At 43.7% G+C, this 17,011-nt stretch overlaps 1 protein-coding gene across 9 annotated transcripts in view; it reads right to left on the bottom strand.

Annotated features, from left to right (window-relative positions):
- Positions 1-17,011, bottom strand: part of celf6 (CUGBP Elav-like family member 6) — a 304,079-nt gene that overhangs the window by 245,452 nt on the left and 41,616 nt on the right. The gene's annotated exons all lie outside the window — the stretch shown is intronic.

The raw sequence follows: 17,011 nt of genomic DNA, 5'->3' as shown, positions 1-17,011 counted from the left end.
CATCCAGGCTAAAACTATGCCAACTCACTGCTCGCCAGACTTCCAAACTCTTCCCTCCACAAGCTGCAGACCATCCAGAACTCTGCAGCTTGGGAACTTTCCCGCACCAGAACCTATCACCCCTATCATCGTCAGGCTCCACTGGCTCCCCGTTCCCCAGAGGACTAGTTCAAGATCCTCAGCCTCACTTTTAAATCCCTCCGTGATCTTGGCCCACCCTACCTCTGTCACCTTCTAAAACCCTACCAATCCACCTGCTCCCTCCACTCGGCAGTCACTGGCCTGCTTCATGTCTCCAGCCCTGCCTACCCACTGCTAGTGGTCAGGCTTTTAGTCCTTCTACTCCATCCCGGAATCCCTCCACTCACTTCTTCCCTCGCCTCCTTTAGGGTCCCTCTTTGACCATGCCTTCAATCATCTGGGAAAAGGATTCTTCCCACTTAGCTCCTGTTAACCCTAAAATGGGTGTTAACCTTAATAGGTAAGGTGGTGCAAGCTGGACAAGTAATGAGAAGAGTGCTAGTTTGTGCTCACACTGGGAAGCAGCTTTGGTTAAATAGTATACTCTTGGGATCCCAAGCCTTGGTTCTTGCTAACCAGTGCCTACTTTCTAGTATTCTAAGGGGAGACAGAGGGCACATTCCTCTGTGTAGACAAACAGAAATGTTCACATACAAGTGCTCCGTGATGCTACGCTGCATGAAGGGAGCTTTATAAATGCAAGTTGTTGTTGTTGAAACTCCCAGCAGTTTGATTTGGATGCCCTTAAGCAAGGTAATGTGTCCACGTGTGTCAGACCAGATCTCCAATAATTATTTTACATATCTCTGCAACAACCCCCTCTAACATTTGTTTTCGAGGCTGAAAAGCCTAGCTTATCTAGTCCTTCCTCAAAGCTCATTGCTCCAATTGGGGATCATGCTTGCTGCTCTAGATTTCCTCTAGGGGCTAGAACTACACACTCCAGGTGTCTCCTGACCAGGGCAGACTGAGGCAGCTGCGATTTACTGTGATTGCTTCTTCTTATATTTCACTAGCCAGTGAGCACCGCAATAAGACACTTTCATTTAGCGAGCGATCGCATTAACCAAAGCATTCAACTAATCAACTCGTGTTTCGCCCGCAAAACACACAGTCATTCACTTTACATTATATTCTGTGAAAAGTTTTGAGACGTTCCACTAACTAGTGCTTGTACTAACCAAATAATTTCACCATCTTGTCATATCAACCAAATGATTTCCCTAACCATTAGGAATCCATTAACTTGTGATTCCACTAACCAAACGATTCCTCAGATGTAAATACTATTTGTAACAAGAGGATTAACCAACTTTATCAATGTGTTGAATTGACAAAAAACACAAGCTGTGAGAAGCTGGGAGGGATGGTCCCAGGCCAATGGCAGTCAGATGCTCGTTCCTATTGTATTGTTCAGTTTGTAGCAGATTAAACCAGGAAAAGTAAGTTCACAGAGGTCAGAACTGTTTGTTAAATAGAAGCTTGAATGACATGCATTGGTACCTTTGTGTTAACGTAATCTGCTGCTTATCTCTGCCCACAGCTCTATTCTAATATTACCACGTGCCCCACTCTGTATCTCTCATCACTGCCAGTCAGCTTTGAATCAGCTACTATCTACACACTGTGGTGTTCACCATGTCTGCACATTAACCCTTCAGTGTCTGGAATTCCCACCCTATTTTCTTCCTTTATTTTTCTCCCCCTCTTTCCCTGAAGGGTGTCAGGCTGGCTCGGTTGGAAATACTCTCGCCTACGACTCAGAAGGTTGTGGGTGCAAGCCCCACATTGAGACTTTGAGCAAATAGTCTGGGCTGACACTCCAGTACAGTGCGGAGGGAATCCTGCATTGTCAGAAGTGCTGTCCTTCCAATGAGGTGCTCACTGAGGTCCCAACTGCCTGTTTGGGTGGATGTTAAAGATCCCATGGCACTATTTGGAAAAAAAGCATTTCTCCCAGTGTTGTGGCCAACAATCCCCCAAATAAAATTGGTCATTCACTTCATGTCTGTTTGTGGCACAAACTGTCTGCCGACTTCACCTACAAATTATACGGCAACTCCATTTTACAATATATCCAGTGAAGCACTTTGTAATGTCCTCCAGACATGAAAGGTGCTGCATCAAATGCGAGGATGATGATTATTATTATTATTATTATTATTATAACTGAACTCCGCTGATTTGACGATGTTGCCCAGTATCCAGTTTGCTTCACCTCTTCCCATTTCCCAACTCTCAAGGAAGAGAGGTGTCTAAATATCCCATTTCTGTGAATGTTGGGGACAAACATGTCAGCTGAGAGCGGGGTTACTCAGTGTCCCTAAATGATATAAAATAAACTGAGTTTTAGCTGAGGAGGAGATTTGTCGGCTGGAAGCAGAAAACCCAGAGTGACCCTCCAAATCTGACAAATGGAATGTACTCGTACGCACCATATGGCTCCAGCTGCAGTGATCGAGAACGTGCTGCTCGGTGCACTGACACAAATGTCCACTTAAGCGTCGGAAACAGGGGACTATCGCGCCTGAAACACGCTCTAATCTCATCTTCACTTCGCTTAGTGACTGCGTTCACTAAAAGCTCAGAACTCTTCAGATTACATCAACCATGCCGGCAAAGGGGATATATTCAGAGCGAAACTCTGATCATGCCAAAACCTAACAACTTGCATTTATGCAGCTTCTCTCACACGTCTCGGAGCACTTGATAATAGCTAACAAGAGGAGATAGGATCACGGAATCATTGGGGTGAAATTTTCGGCATTTCATTAACCGTTCCTTGTAATACAGAGGAACCCTATTATGGTGCGCCTTGTTATAATGGTGGTTCACTTATTGTGGAGTTTCCGTGTGGCTGATTTTAGTCTGTGGACACCGCAGTTAAAAGACGGCCAACTTCCGGGTCGTGGGGTCACCCTCACTTCCTACGCACCGCGAATGTCAGATCGTAAAGTAAGGTCCTGCGTTTAGCTCGTACACGCCACGTATGCAGGAAGTGATGTCAGCGGCGACCTGAGGAACCCTCTTCTCTTTTTGAATAGCGCCACAGGGTCTTTACCACCCACCGTGCTGGTAGAGAGGGGACCTCGGTTTAACATCTGACACCTCCCAACAATGCAGCGCTCCCCCTCTCCCCCCGGCACTGCACTGCACATTAGCCTAGACGAGTTCTGACTTGGGGCTTGAACCCCGAAACTTCTGCCTCAGCGTGGAGGCAGCTACAGAGCCTCGGTGCGATATCCGAGAGGCAGTATCCCTTTTAAAGGCTGCGTGCACGCGAGCGGTTGTGGGCTCTTTAATTGGCTGTGTGCAGAGGGACAGTGAGGCAGCGTCTCTGAGCAACACCAGGCTCCAATTACCTTCCTGTTGTCTAGGAAACAATTGCAGGCCCTGATGATTGCCAGGCGCACATCTGCACTCCACTCTTCCCAACCGTGTTGAAAGGTAGCGCCTGGTTGTTTAGCAATCAGTAATCACCTGGTATTCACCCAAAAAACGTGACAATCAGAAATGGCTTTCATTACGGTTCAGCATCTGTCAGAGCAGCTTCCCACTCAGCCCCGGGCAGACCGATTCCCACTCCCCACCTCTCCCACGTTATCCCGATGTCCATGACCGTACCCTACCGATGCACAGGGCGGGAACTGTGCCCCGGGGCAACGGATTCAATCCGATATGATCTCTCCATCAGCTCTGCTGCCCATTTGCCCCACCCCTCGTAACGGGATCTAATCGAGTGCTTTCTCCAAAAGGATATTTGTATTTATGGCTGTTTGTGGGACACAATTAACTGCCCTTTTTTGCCCATGGAATGGACAGTCAATCCACTGTACAATATATTCTGCGAAGCCTCAATGAAATGAAAAGACTCTGTATTAAATCGAAGGATTATTATTATATGATTATGGCTTATTTTAAAAAAAACACAGCGGGATTTGTTCATAAGGAACCTCACAAATGGGGACTCGGTCTGGAAAGAACTGGAAGAGCATCAGACCGTTAGACACAACAACAGTAACCCGTGGGTTTGATACAGCGCCTTTCATGCCAGAAGGACATCTCAAAACGCTTCAGGAGAGTCGCGGTAAATCCCACCTTCCGGTCGGATGCTTTTGTTGCAGGAACAAGAATCATTCGCTCCTATTTTCCTCAGGTTTTCTGCCAAGTACAAAAAAAAATTAAACAACGTTCCCACTTAGCGCAGGTGCCAAAGCCCTTCCTGTTGGCTTTATGTCCAAGTATTTGTGTTTTTGTGCCAGAATATATGTTTCGCCAAGTTCTGTAGGCACTGCGCTCCCATTTCCTTCTGTAAAGTTTGTCCCGTGACCTTACCCCATTACCCGCTTGGGTTTTCTTTCTAAAATATGGGATTTCTGAATAATAATGATCCACTGAAATTGGGACCCAGTCATGGGACCGGACGTACTGACGCACACCAGTTAAAAATAACCCCATTTGATGTTACGCCTTTCACTTTGGGAGGACGTCTCAAAGCACCTCCAGAGATGTCCTCCCGAGCTGAAAGGCGTAAAAGCAAAGCATGCGGAGTGTGCACTGAACATGGCAGATGATTTGGCTAACATTCCCCCGGATAAAAACACTTCATGGAGCGATTATTAATAATAAAAAAAATTAAAATGTTAAATGCACAAACTGGAAACAAATGAACGAAACGTACTAAAAAAATGCAACAGTTCCCTCGTCCTATGGGGCGAGAGCAAGTAATCGGAGTTGAGATACAAATCAACCAGGATCTTACAGAATGACGGGTCAGGCTCAAGGGGCTGAATGGCTTCCTCCTGTTCCTATATTCCCACAAAGGGCAGCTGGCGTTTCCAATTTGTTGGATGTTTCAGCTTTTTAACGGACTGGACTTCATCCCAGAGCGGAAGTAACAATCAGCTCAGTGGTTTCCGGTTTGCAAATGTCACAGCTTCATCTCCCGCAGAGTGCCATTCCCCTTTAAGGCAGAGAGGATTTTTTTAAAACAGAACACAGATTGCTCATTAAATAGCAGGTGGCTGCTTAATCCAGGTTCAATTAGGATGCAATGAATAATTACTGGGAGAGGAGCAGAGGCTTTGAAATGCACTGGGATAGGTTCCCTCGTTCTCTGCCATCTCCAGGCTGATCCATTCTTCTGTGTTCCCATTCGAAACGTTGGATGGATTCAAAATGGCTCAGAGTTCTGAAATCCCTCGGTGTCCCAGCCTGGCAAAGCACTGGGTCCGAAAATTTAAGGTGGCGCAAGGTTGTGGAAAAGAGTCTTTAATTAAGTCTTACTTTGGAAGCTGGTTTTCCTCAATTCTTAAAAAAATTCCAAATGAAGACTGAATTTGACATGTTTTCGCAATTCTGCACTATTCAATTTTAAGATTAAAATGACAGCTCAGTAACAAGTGCAAATCCTGATCTTAAAAAGCCATGGAAAGTCCGCGATTCCACCTGTTAGACCACTTTAACAATAAATAATAATAAAAAATTTCATCTTAAACTACTACTAATAATTCTTGCGTTTGGTGTAGCGCCTTATCACATCGTTGAGCCGTCTCAAAGCGCTTCACAGTGGATTGACTGTGTATTTTGTGGCTGAAACGCAGCAGCCAGTTGCGCATTAGCAGTGTCCCGCAAAATGTAAGACTGTGTAAAAATGGAAAAATCTTGAATTCAATCGTCTCTTGGAGGCCGGTTGCTTTTCAAGAGGTTCGGGAAGCCGTCTCCTAAATTAAGCGTGAATTGAAGAATTTTCCAGAATCCTGCAGATCTTAAAATGAAGGTACATTGCACAGGCTACAAATGGGCAAAATTTCAGAGCCCTGAGAGCCAAAGTAATTGCGTAGAATATTGCCAAGGTACTAACTACGCTGTCTGTAGTAACATCACGCAACTCAAAGGACCCTGTCCTTCGATTGCCAAGCAGCAATACTGTAGTCTGCCAGCACCCATCTGACCCCAATCATGGGAGATTGTGGCATCTGGCTTTAGAGAGAGCCACACCAGCTATGATGACTCATAGAGTTGTACAGATTTTCAAATGGGTTTGCTAAAGCAAACGTAAAACAATACTTCAGGATGGATCAAGACACGAGAGAACAAGAGGATGCAGGTTTGGAGTTTTAAAGGGCAATTTCAGAAGGGACACCGGGCAGTGTTTCCTTAGCCAGAGGAAAATTAATGACTGGAACAGGTCGCCAGCAAAGGTGGTATAGGCCAGGACACTACTTATTTACAAAGCAGCTTGAGGCTGTGTTGAGGTAAGACAATAAAGTTGGACTTCTAGAGGGATGAAGTTAGATGGGGTGAAGGGCCTTCTTCATCCAAACCAATCTTATGATCAAGGCTCTTCAACAACTCACTACATCCACGTACTGTAGAGCAGTTATGAGCAGTGAAAGCAATGTTGTCTGAAACAGAGATTTCCAGCTAACTCTTGGTAGTGGTGGGAAGGGTTGGGGGTATTTCAAAACATATTTTGATCTCATTCCTTAAATAAGGAAAGGAACGTATTTAGAGACTTCACATTTTTCAATGCATTAAAAAGTACTGGATTCAATGACCAGAGGAGTTGACACTTACCATTATGAAACTGTTTACATTGCATTAGACCACGAGGCCGAAGAGATGCTTCATTCTGACTATTGATTGATGTATTGTTTAAGCTACATTAAATGTACTTTCAATTAGGGAGAAAATCACGCTCGGAGCTGCTGCCAGAGAGCAGAGCCCAAATGTGTAAATTCTGGCAACTTTCCAACCGTGCTTTTACAGGCAGAAGACATAGAAAGTTTGCGTGTGTCGTTTCTTGTAAAAGATTGGAATTCATTAACAAGCGTTAGCCCTCTGAGGCGTGAAATTCCACCAAATCTTAGCTTGCGAGAGACCATTTTGTCTTAAGGGAGGTAAGCGGGGGCTACCTACAGCTGGATAATCTTCAATTTGCATCATTGTTGGAGGAGCCGGTCTTAGGAAGAGACATTCCAACTAGTTGTTGCTGTTTACCTGTTCCGGTGGACGTAAAAAGGTCCCATGGCGCTATTCAAAAAGAGGTGTCCTGGCAACAATACCCAGGTAAAAAATTGAAAACTTGGTCACTGACTTTGTGGCTGTTTGTAGGACACTGTTTTGTGCAAATTGGCTGCTGCGTTCGCACAGTCACTTAATATTATAGTAAATCCTGTGAAGCACTTTGAGATATCCTAACAATATTAAGGGTGCCTTATTAAATGTAAGGATCAATGATTTATTATTATTATTATAGCCCCTTCGAATACCAAGGATGAGTTTTCTAATCTCTGACGGGACTATGTAAAGATTCGAGTTCACGTTGGTTGTGCGAAGTATCTGATGGGAGATTTGCTGTGGTTTATGAATACATGTTGCGAGGAAATGGAGCTTGGGAGCTGAGAGGCCAAAACTTACTTAAAGAGCTGCTAGGTTCAAAAAGGGAGTTTGGGGCAGAAGACAAGAAACAACATCAATGAAAAGAAACCGGCGGAGAATTGGAACAAAAAAGAGAATAGCCAAGTGAGCGCAGGTAAAGTGCTTACATTGATTATGGCAGACACTGACTAAATTCAGGATTAATAATTTAAAAAAGCGGTGAAGCTCTCCTGATGTATAGCTTCACACCTATAATACCTTTGTGGATACATATATCTATATTATATATGTATTATATCTGCATGATGATGTATGAGAACATTAAAGTGTAAGTAGAAAACAAAACCTGCAAAGCCAGTTAGCCCATGCCGGCAAGAGTTTCTCTAGACCTTGTTTGCAATGTAATAGTTTAAGAAAACAGGGCTACTCTATCCAGTGACTGTCTGGGGAACATCAGTGCCGGTAACAGTCGTTCTGAAGCCCACTGTCCCCATCTCCCCTTTCTTTTAAAACAAAACAAAGTCTTTTACATTATCCTAGACTAAGAGCCAGACCCTTACTAGCCATTAGGGCATTTGACGTACAGTAAATCTGGAATGCTATTAAGTTTTAACAAAGCTGTTTGCACACTTGTTTTTAATTAGAATGGTAGAATTTCGAAAATGCCGCATTGCTCCTTGTTCTGTTGTTTTAAAAAAGACTCCCGAGTAGAGAGCGCTATTTTAATTAATACTGAAAACCCAACCACTGAAGTCCTAGAGGAAAGGAAACTTGTCTTTTTAATGAAGTGTGCGCGCAACACCGGCTTGGCTTGCAATTAGAGTCTGCCATAAGTCCATCAACCAGATCTGCAAATTGAACTCACAAGAAAGTGTCCTAATTGGGAATGTTATCCAGAAAACAAACAGCAAGATTCCAATCCCAGCTCTGGAGCCCGTTGTCTACCTCAGGTAAATATTAATTGACGGAATGCATGCTGTCAAACAATATGAGATGAATTGCTAAGCATCAGGAACGAGCATGGGAAGCCATATCTATGGACCAGGGACTCTGCCGCATGCTCAAACCGCAAAAACAACAACAAGAATAACAACAAACCAATAAGTAACCTAGCAGATGGAAACGCAAAAGGTTTAATTGGGGAACAACTCTTCATAATTAGGAACCTGAAAGCACAAAGCATCTCTCGCTCTCTCTCGATAGCAGGCATATTGCCCAAACCTCGTTAGGTGTCAGCCTGTCTCAGTTGGTCAGAAAGTTCAAGCTCCAGTGCAATGCTGGGTTAGAGTGCTGCATTGTCAAAGGTGCGGTCCTTCAGAAGAGACACTAAACATAGGTCCTGTCTACCTGTTCGAAAAGAGAAGGGAGTATTTCCTGGTGTCCCAACCAACACTCTCTCAATTTGAAAAAAAATTGGTCGTTCACTTCATGACCATTTAGGTGCAAATTAGCTGTTATGTTCATTGCAGAAATGTTTGATAAATATCTCTGGCCTCTGTCGCAAAGCTGTGTTCTCACTTCACTACTACTTTTTGGTGCCTCAAAACTCCAGTAGCAAAAAGAGGAAATGTAGAGAGTATTCTGTGAGTACTGACAATACTGGGGCAAAAACAAAATAGACCTCACAGAAAACTTTTACTAAATCATGACTTTCAGCTTGGAATAAAATATTGATGACATAACTTCCAGCAGTAATGCTTACTCGGACTGAATTTTGCTACTGCATTACAATACATAAAGCCTTTAACAGAGATTGGGGTTTATCCTGCAGCGTGTAATCTTTGTTCAAGTAAAGGGTGGGGAAAGAAAAGAGTGCTTCATAATAAAACCATCAAAATATTAATATTAATTATCAGCCGGGGTTTAATATCATTATTATACTATTATATAAATGTATTAATATTAAACAGCCGATGCCTTTATGAGTATTGAAAATTTTACAATTGTTTATAGGTATTCTAAAGCAATGATTTATGTGTCATCGAGTTTAGTCAATGATTCATCCAATTGGTCCCAACACTGCTAAGATGTCAGCCTGACTCAGTTAGGAGCACTCTCACCTCCGACTCAGAAGGTTGTGGCTTCAAGCTTGGAGAGCTTGTAGTCTTGACTTGTACTACAGTGGAGTGCTGGGGAGAGCACGGCATTGAATGGACAGAGGTGCCACCATTTGAAAGAGGCATTAAACCAAAGATCCATCTACTTTGTTCAGGTGGATGTTAAAGATCCAGTGGAGCTTTTCTCTTAGAAAAGAGAAAGCAGATTTTCCAAGTTTCTTGGCTAAATCAAATGCAAGGATTAATTATAACACTGTGTCAGAGTGTAACACTGTAAAGCGTTATATCTGCCTCTATCTCAATGACAATACAGTTCTCCAGAGTTATTTTATTAAAAAATGACAGAATTCAATTAAAGCAGCTATATTTCACTCACCTCTGTTATAAGACCACGTTCTCTCCTCTCCTCCCCTCTTTCACCCTCTCCCCTACCACCACACACAATGATTGCTGCTAACACAGAACAATTTGAATTGTGGCTTGAAAATGTTAATGGAATTGTTCCTTTCATATTGAAATTGCTTTGAAAAATGACTGCAGGGGCCCCGGTATATTTAATACAGCAATATTTCCGATTCCACTTCACTTTAAGAGAACCGCTCAATATAAGGTTGACATTATACATATGCCGGGCTGCGGATTAATCCAATTATTTATAAGGCAAGCTGGCATGTAGCGTCAGAAAAAAGATGGAAAATGGGCCATTCGACTTCGCTATTCCCACAATTTGGTTTCAGTCAGTCACATCAGGTATTTCAGCTACACAGAAATAGCGAGGGGTTGCTTTGTAAAACTTAATTTCAGTTCAGATTCAAAGAACCTCGGCACAAAAAGAATCAATTTCAGCACTGTTCAGATTTGTGCGTCTCCAAAATGATCGCAGTGACCTCCAGGGAGAGAAATACACCCCAGATTGAAAAGAATTCTTAAAATATTTTATTTCTGAGCTAAAAAAAAACTTACAGACAATGCCTTTTTTAATAACAGAATTTTTTTTAAAAAATTGCACTCTTACTGGCTTTCCATTTAGATATTTTCCTCTCTTTTTCTCTCTTCCTCCCTCTATTTCTCTTTCTTTCACTCTCTCTACCTTTCTTTTCATTTATTTTGTCTTTGTGGAGCTGTTCCTCTTTTCTTTTCTATACATTTTCCGTCAGTAATGTACCTTTGTGTCCTTTTCTTGGTGAAAAAAATATAGGCTCTTCTGTGGTAATAGCTGCCTACAATTGGCTGTTAAGAGGGTATTTCTAGAGAGGGTGTTTGTGGTCGTGCGTTCATTTGAAGAGAGAGTGTGAGTGTGCATGAGCATGTGCATCCATGCAGGCGTGTGTTTGTGTGCATGCCTGTGTTCGCACGCGTGACCACGTGTATGTTTTAGTACGGCTGCGCGTACAAATGCGCACGTGTGTGATATCCATGTCTTCACATTTCGGAAGCTGTGTGTGTGATGTAAATGGGAAATAAGAATCAAGATAATCCTTGCATTTGATATAGCGTCTTATCACGTCTTCTAGACGTCTCAAAGCGCTTCACAGAATAGACTGTAAAGTGAGCTGACAGTATGTACTGTGTGACAAAAACAATAATTAATTATAATAATCCTTGCACTTAATAATCTCAAACTACTGTCCCATCTCCAGCCTCCCTTTCCTTTCCAAGGTCTTGAAACGAGTCGTTGCTTTGCTCCTTCCTCTCCCGCCACTCATTTCACAAACCCCTCCAATCGGGTTTCCGTGTCGCGCACAGCACAGAAACAGCTCTGGTCAAAGTGACAAATGACATTCTGTTCAATCTGCGACCAGGGCTCCCTCTGCCTCCTCGTCCTCTCTGCTGCCTTCGATACTTGGTCTGTCCTTGGTCCCCTCCTTTTAAATATTTATAGGTGACATCATCCACAGACATGGGGTAAACGTACACGGATGACACCCAAATCTATCTCCGTCTCAAGACCATCCTCCTCGACTGTGTCTTCCTCCCACTGTCCTTTCTCTCCTGCCCTCCACTCTCCCCGATCCCGAACCACAGCTTAGGTCCGAAACACTGACTGTCCAGCACCTTGGGACGTCCTCCCGACGCGAAAGGCACTTTACAAATGCAGTTATGTTATTGTTGTTGTTGTTGCATTTGATATGGCGCCTTATCACATTGTTGAGACGTCTGAAGCCATTCACAGGATTTACTGTAAAGTGTGTTGACTGTGTATATTGTGGCTCAACCTTCTTTTCTATTTTGTGTATTTTGCATTATTTTTAAATTATTTGCATTAGAAATGTGGTGGATATTTTTTTGTGAACTTGCATTAATTCAACAAGCGTGAATTTCGCCCCCGAAGCAAAACCACTTTTCCATCCCAAGAGAAAAAAAAACGACTTCCAGGAAGACGGTGTCCCTTCAAGAAAATATTTTCTTCCCATTTAAAATAAGTCACTTTCAATGCCAACCATAAGCCACTTGGGATTTAGTCACTGGTGAGCTATGTGGTCAGCCTTGCTTCTGAAGCCATTTATCTTACCACACCGCTGGCTTTGATAAATCTCCTATTTATTTCCCTATGTGCAGCTTTGTCAGTCAAACGGGCTTAATAGCGGCAAAAAATATTTTTTTTTGTCTAGTTTCTCCTGTATCTTTGTTTCCTGAACTTTGTTAGATTCTTTTTCTTTACCTTTCGCTGGGTAACTTTCTACAATACCTAGACAGCTCGGTACACTCTCGCCTCTGTGTCTAAAGATGATAGTCTCCTCCCCCATGATAATTATTAACTGTTAATATTATAATTATTATTGTTATTTATTATAATAATCATTTCAGCTTTTGAAGCCTGAAATTCCACCGTTGGACCATTCGGTTTTTAAAATATGTGTTGAGATCGTGCAGGACCGTGGAAGATTTTAAAAAATTCAGGTTCAATTTGGAAGCCGGTTTTCCAAAGAGCTCGGAAAGCTGAATTGAAGAAGTTTCTGCGATTCGACTCTTGAGCCACCTTAACATTTTCGGACGAGAACGGTCTCGCTGGCTAAGACCGGGTGGAATTCCAGGCCTGCCTTGGATTTCTTGAACGCAGCAAAGCAAAGATACACGCATTGACTGACACACTTACCTCACTCCCACTGAGACACAAAGCCATAATGGTCATTTTAAATCACAATTATGTCTTCCGGCAGCACTGCCTGACAGACCAGGGCTCGATTTATACCTCAGATCACACTTTTAAACGGTGAAATACAAATGGGCGAGAAGGGTTTTTACTGCAAAGCTGCAGCATTGAATTATGAGTTAAACCAAAATAATGTATTTAGTGTTTTGTACTTTGAATTCACTGAAGCTTGTTAGAAAACACACCTGTCTATCAGGGTTGGAGACTATTAGAACAAGTTGAATAACACCAGCGATAACAATCCTTGCATTTGACATATATCACAATGTCGAAACATCTCCCAAAGTGCTACAGAGGATTTAGTGCAAAATGTCGTGACCGTGTATATAGTAGAGAAACGCGGCAGCCAATTTGCACGTAGCAATGTCACCACAAACAGCTATGAAACGAGTGACAGATTTTGATGATGGGGGGGGCAATTTTTGGCCAGGACACTGGGAGAAACTGCCATGGGATCTTTAACTTTACACAGGCAGATGGCACCTCGGTTTTAATGCCTGATCCGAAGGATAGCGCCGCTGACAATGCTGTGCTCCCTCAGCGGTGTATTGCTTAATATATTGTATTAAACAACAACATGCACTTCTCCAGCACTTTTCGAAGAGCAGAACATCTCAAAGTGCTTCACAGAGATAAGAGTAGGAGCCAGAGCAGGATAATAATTATAATGATCCTTGCATTTGATATAGTGCTTTTCACATCTTCTAGACATCCCAAAGCGCTTCTGTATACTGTACACTTTACAGTATACAGAATATACTGTAAAGTGAATTGACTGTATATTTGTGGGCAAACGCGGCAGCCAATTGTGCACAGCAATGTCCCACAAACAGTCATGGATTGAAAATGACCAATTTATTATTGTTTTGTTTTGAAGGGATTATTATTAGGCTCTGTGTGGAGTAAGGAAACTTGCCCAAGGTTTCACCCTCTGCCTGGAATTGAATTCAGGTCTCTCACTTGCAAAGCGAGTGCTCTAACCACTGAGCTACAGGACACCACATCTACAGGATGGGAGATATGGGGAAGGGGGTGGGCAGGTTAGGTAGGAGATGGCCGAAAGCGCAGTCAGAGAGGTAGGTTTTTAGTGGGGTTTTGAAACAACGAGGGAAACTAAAATGAGTAAACTAGGAGCCCATAGCCAGCTGATCCGAATGGCCTTGTGCTATGTTATTGCCACATCAGGAGGTACTCTTGACTGAACGAACCAGAGTTAATATTACGGTACAGATCGTTGCTTCTGTCATCAGAGGAGCTGTGTTACCACAAATTAGTATTTGTTTCAGCCCCACGGTGTGTAAACTGTAAACCTTAAAACCCGGGGAGACTGCAATTCCCCAGTTATCAGCAAGGTAAGGAACCAGGCTGGATTTGTGTGTTGTAGAATCAGGTTCATTCAGACTGTGCAAACACGGTCCTTTATATATTAAACACTAGCAACTACAAGTCCTGTTTGAGGCAGGAGGAAAAGATGAAAGTAAGAGAGAGGGAGAGAGGGAGCCTCAGCGAGAGAGAGAAAGAGAACGGATGTGAGAGAGCATGAAAGAAGGAGTGTGCCGAAGAAAGAGTAAGCATGAGAGATTGGAAAGGAGAAGGTGTGTGTGTGTGTGTATGAGAGAGAGAGAGCGAGAGAAAGAGGGGGGACGTAAGAGAGAGAGAGAGAAAGAGAGAAGGGGGGTGGGGGAGGAGAGAGGGGGAAAGAGTGTTACCTTCTGATTTGCTACGTCAACAACGGTGACATTTTTTGACATGGTGCATGGACACGGGCAATGTTATGTTCAGTGCATTTAAAACTGACACAACCATTTTTATTCGGTGCCAATCTTCTCTCCTCCTCTCCACAGGCATTGACTTTGTAAATCCGCACAGGGGGAAGAGGATTGGGGGGAGGTGGGAGGGAAGGGCAGGAGGAAGAGAGAGGGGGAAAGAATATGCCTCATTGCCCACAGATCCATTACCTCGTACCTTTTTGGATTATCTTGTCAACACTTGGAAATATCTCAGTGTGAACAAATTGGAAGCAGAACCTTCCCTTCCGAAACTGTAGAGGGGAGGAGTGTGGGGCATGGAAGGCCTTTTCCCAGGTTCAGCTGACAACCAGGCACAGAAGCAGATTTGGTGATTTATATGCTGTTTTTGTAGGTCATTATATTTCACACACAGGGAGTCTGGCCATCAGTGCCTGCATTAGCAGATACACATCTTGAGTGTGCGTGCTTTTAGAAGCAGTAAACAGCGTCTTTAAGGACGGCGGAGTGGGGGGGGGCTAATGAATTCTATGAACTCTAAATTAATATTTCTTGATAATGAAAATGGTTTTAGCATTGGTCCATTAGTCGCCCTATAAAATGTCTCACTGTAACATGCATCCTAGCTTGTACTGCAAATTATCACTTATGATAATAACGCTCAACCCGTTTATGGTTCGAATTAGCATTTTGCCTTTGTGTATTTTGCCTCTCGCCTTAATTATCGGGCCGCCTGGAAGAGAGGTCGGTCGCTCGATCATGGAGCGTGTGAGGCTTTGACCCATGTGTTTCGCCCTCAAAATACACAGTCGATTCCCTTTACAGTATGTTCTGTGGAGTGCTTTGAGACGTCTCGAAGACGTGATAAGGCGCTATAACAAATGCAAGGATTATTATTATTATTATTATTATTATTATTGTAAGCTGTGGGATCATTAGGTTTGTGTGTCTGAGGGAACGTTGCAATGTGCAGTCTACAATGAATTTTAAACGAAAGCGATTTCCTCTCATCAGCTTGGCAAGTCAAGCGACAGAGGGCTTCAACCCTAGCCAATGCACCATAGGTTCAAAATCCCCAATTGATTCAGTGCGTTAGAGCTGCCTGATTTTTTTCATACGCGGATGATTCCCACGTGCAGCAGAGCTGGGATTTTCTGCTTTAACAATCACAGGGCAGCGTTGGGGGGGGTGGGGTGTTGGGCAAAAGAATTGGCTCAGAGTAAGTGGTATTTGTAAACTCAAGAGATTTCGCCACGGATGTTTAGGATATCATCGCATTTATATCGCGTAGGTTAGCCTCTCGCAGTGTTTAACAGTGGCAGAGGTTGACGCCGAGCTGGGGAGAAAGGGGAGGTGACCGTTGACACGGTCGGAAAGGAAAGTCTTCGGGTATGATCTGAAGACGGGCAAAGAGGAAGCAACGCAGAAGGACTGAGGCAAGAGAGTTCCAGAGGTCGGGGTCGTGGTGCTCCGGGACCCTACCCTGTGTAAAGGGCACTATATAAATGCAAGTTGTTGCTGTTGTTGTTCCAGTGGCAGAAAGCACGGCCACCAATCTAGAAGCGAAGAGGTGGAGGGAACATGCAGAAGGTCCGAACCGGTTGAGTCAAGGGGGGAAGGTAGAGAAGGAGTAGTACCCTGAAACCAGACAGGCTTATATATTGATGGGGTGTTCAGTGAAGGGTCTCAACAACCCTCCCCTGTGTGGCAAATGCCACAGAGCAGCTTCCTGATGGCCGAATGGCTATCGATAGAGCCCGACACAGAACAGGAATGTCACAGCTTGAAATCCCACTCTGTGTTGAACTGAGCCATTGTAGGAGTTGGGGCACGCCAACGTTTTTGATCCGATTGAGTTCTACAACGTTCACGAGACGTCAGAGCCATCAGTGAGGCAGCGCAACACTGAGGGATTTCACCTGTAAACGTTATTCAAATATTCCCAATTTAAACCACAGGCGTAAAACTGGAAACAAAGTCAATGCTGAATGAATTACAAGATGATGATTGAGGATAAACACAGTGGGCAATTCAGTTTCTTTACGAGGTCACGGGGAAGCCTTTCCAAAAGCGTGTGTCTGTTTAATATTAGTTCTTGCAGTCATATAAGTAATTATTTGCTCGGACTGCATCATTTTGCCCACAGGTTTGTACAAGAACAGGAAAAAGCACTGCACTCCTATGGGAGTTTTTCTCTGCGTCAGTTCCCCCCCCCCCCACCAAATAAAATTGGTCATTCACATCATGGTTGGTTGTGCAACATTGCTGTGCAAAACACAGCTGCCATGTTCACTCACAAAATACACTCACTAAATCCTGTGAAATGCTTTGAACGGCACTGTGAAGGGCCTGTGATGAACTCATCCTCGTTGAGAATGTTGATATTACGGCCTTCACAGAAACCTGGATACCCCAGGTGACACCTTCCTCCTCACTGAGGGCACACCACCCGGCTATACCTACCACCATGCCCCACGCCCCAACCGCCGTGGCGATAGTGTGACCCTCATCTCCAGGGCGCCACTTGCCCTATCCCCCTACTCCGCTAGCTCATTCCCCTCTTTCGAACACCTTACCCTCTGCCATCCCTCCCAACTCTCACTAAAAATGCTCCTAATTTACTGCCCCCCAAAATCCTCCCCCACTTT

Source organism: Callorhinchus milii, unplaced genomic scaffold (assembly GCF_018977255.1).
Source record: "Callorhinchus milii isolate IMCB2004 unplaced genomic scaffold, IMCB_Cmil_1.0 Scaffold22, whole genome shotgun sequence".
Classification (NCBI taxonomy): Eukaryota; Metazoa; Chordata; class Chondrichthyes; order Chimaeriformes; family Callorhinchidae; genus Callorhinchus; species Callorhinchus milii.
This window is presented reverse-complemented; position numbering and strand designations above follow the sequence as displayed.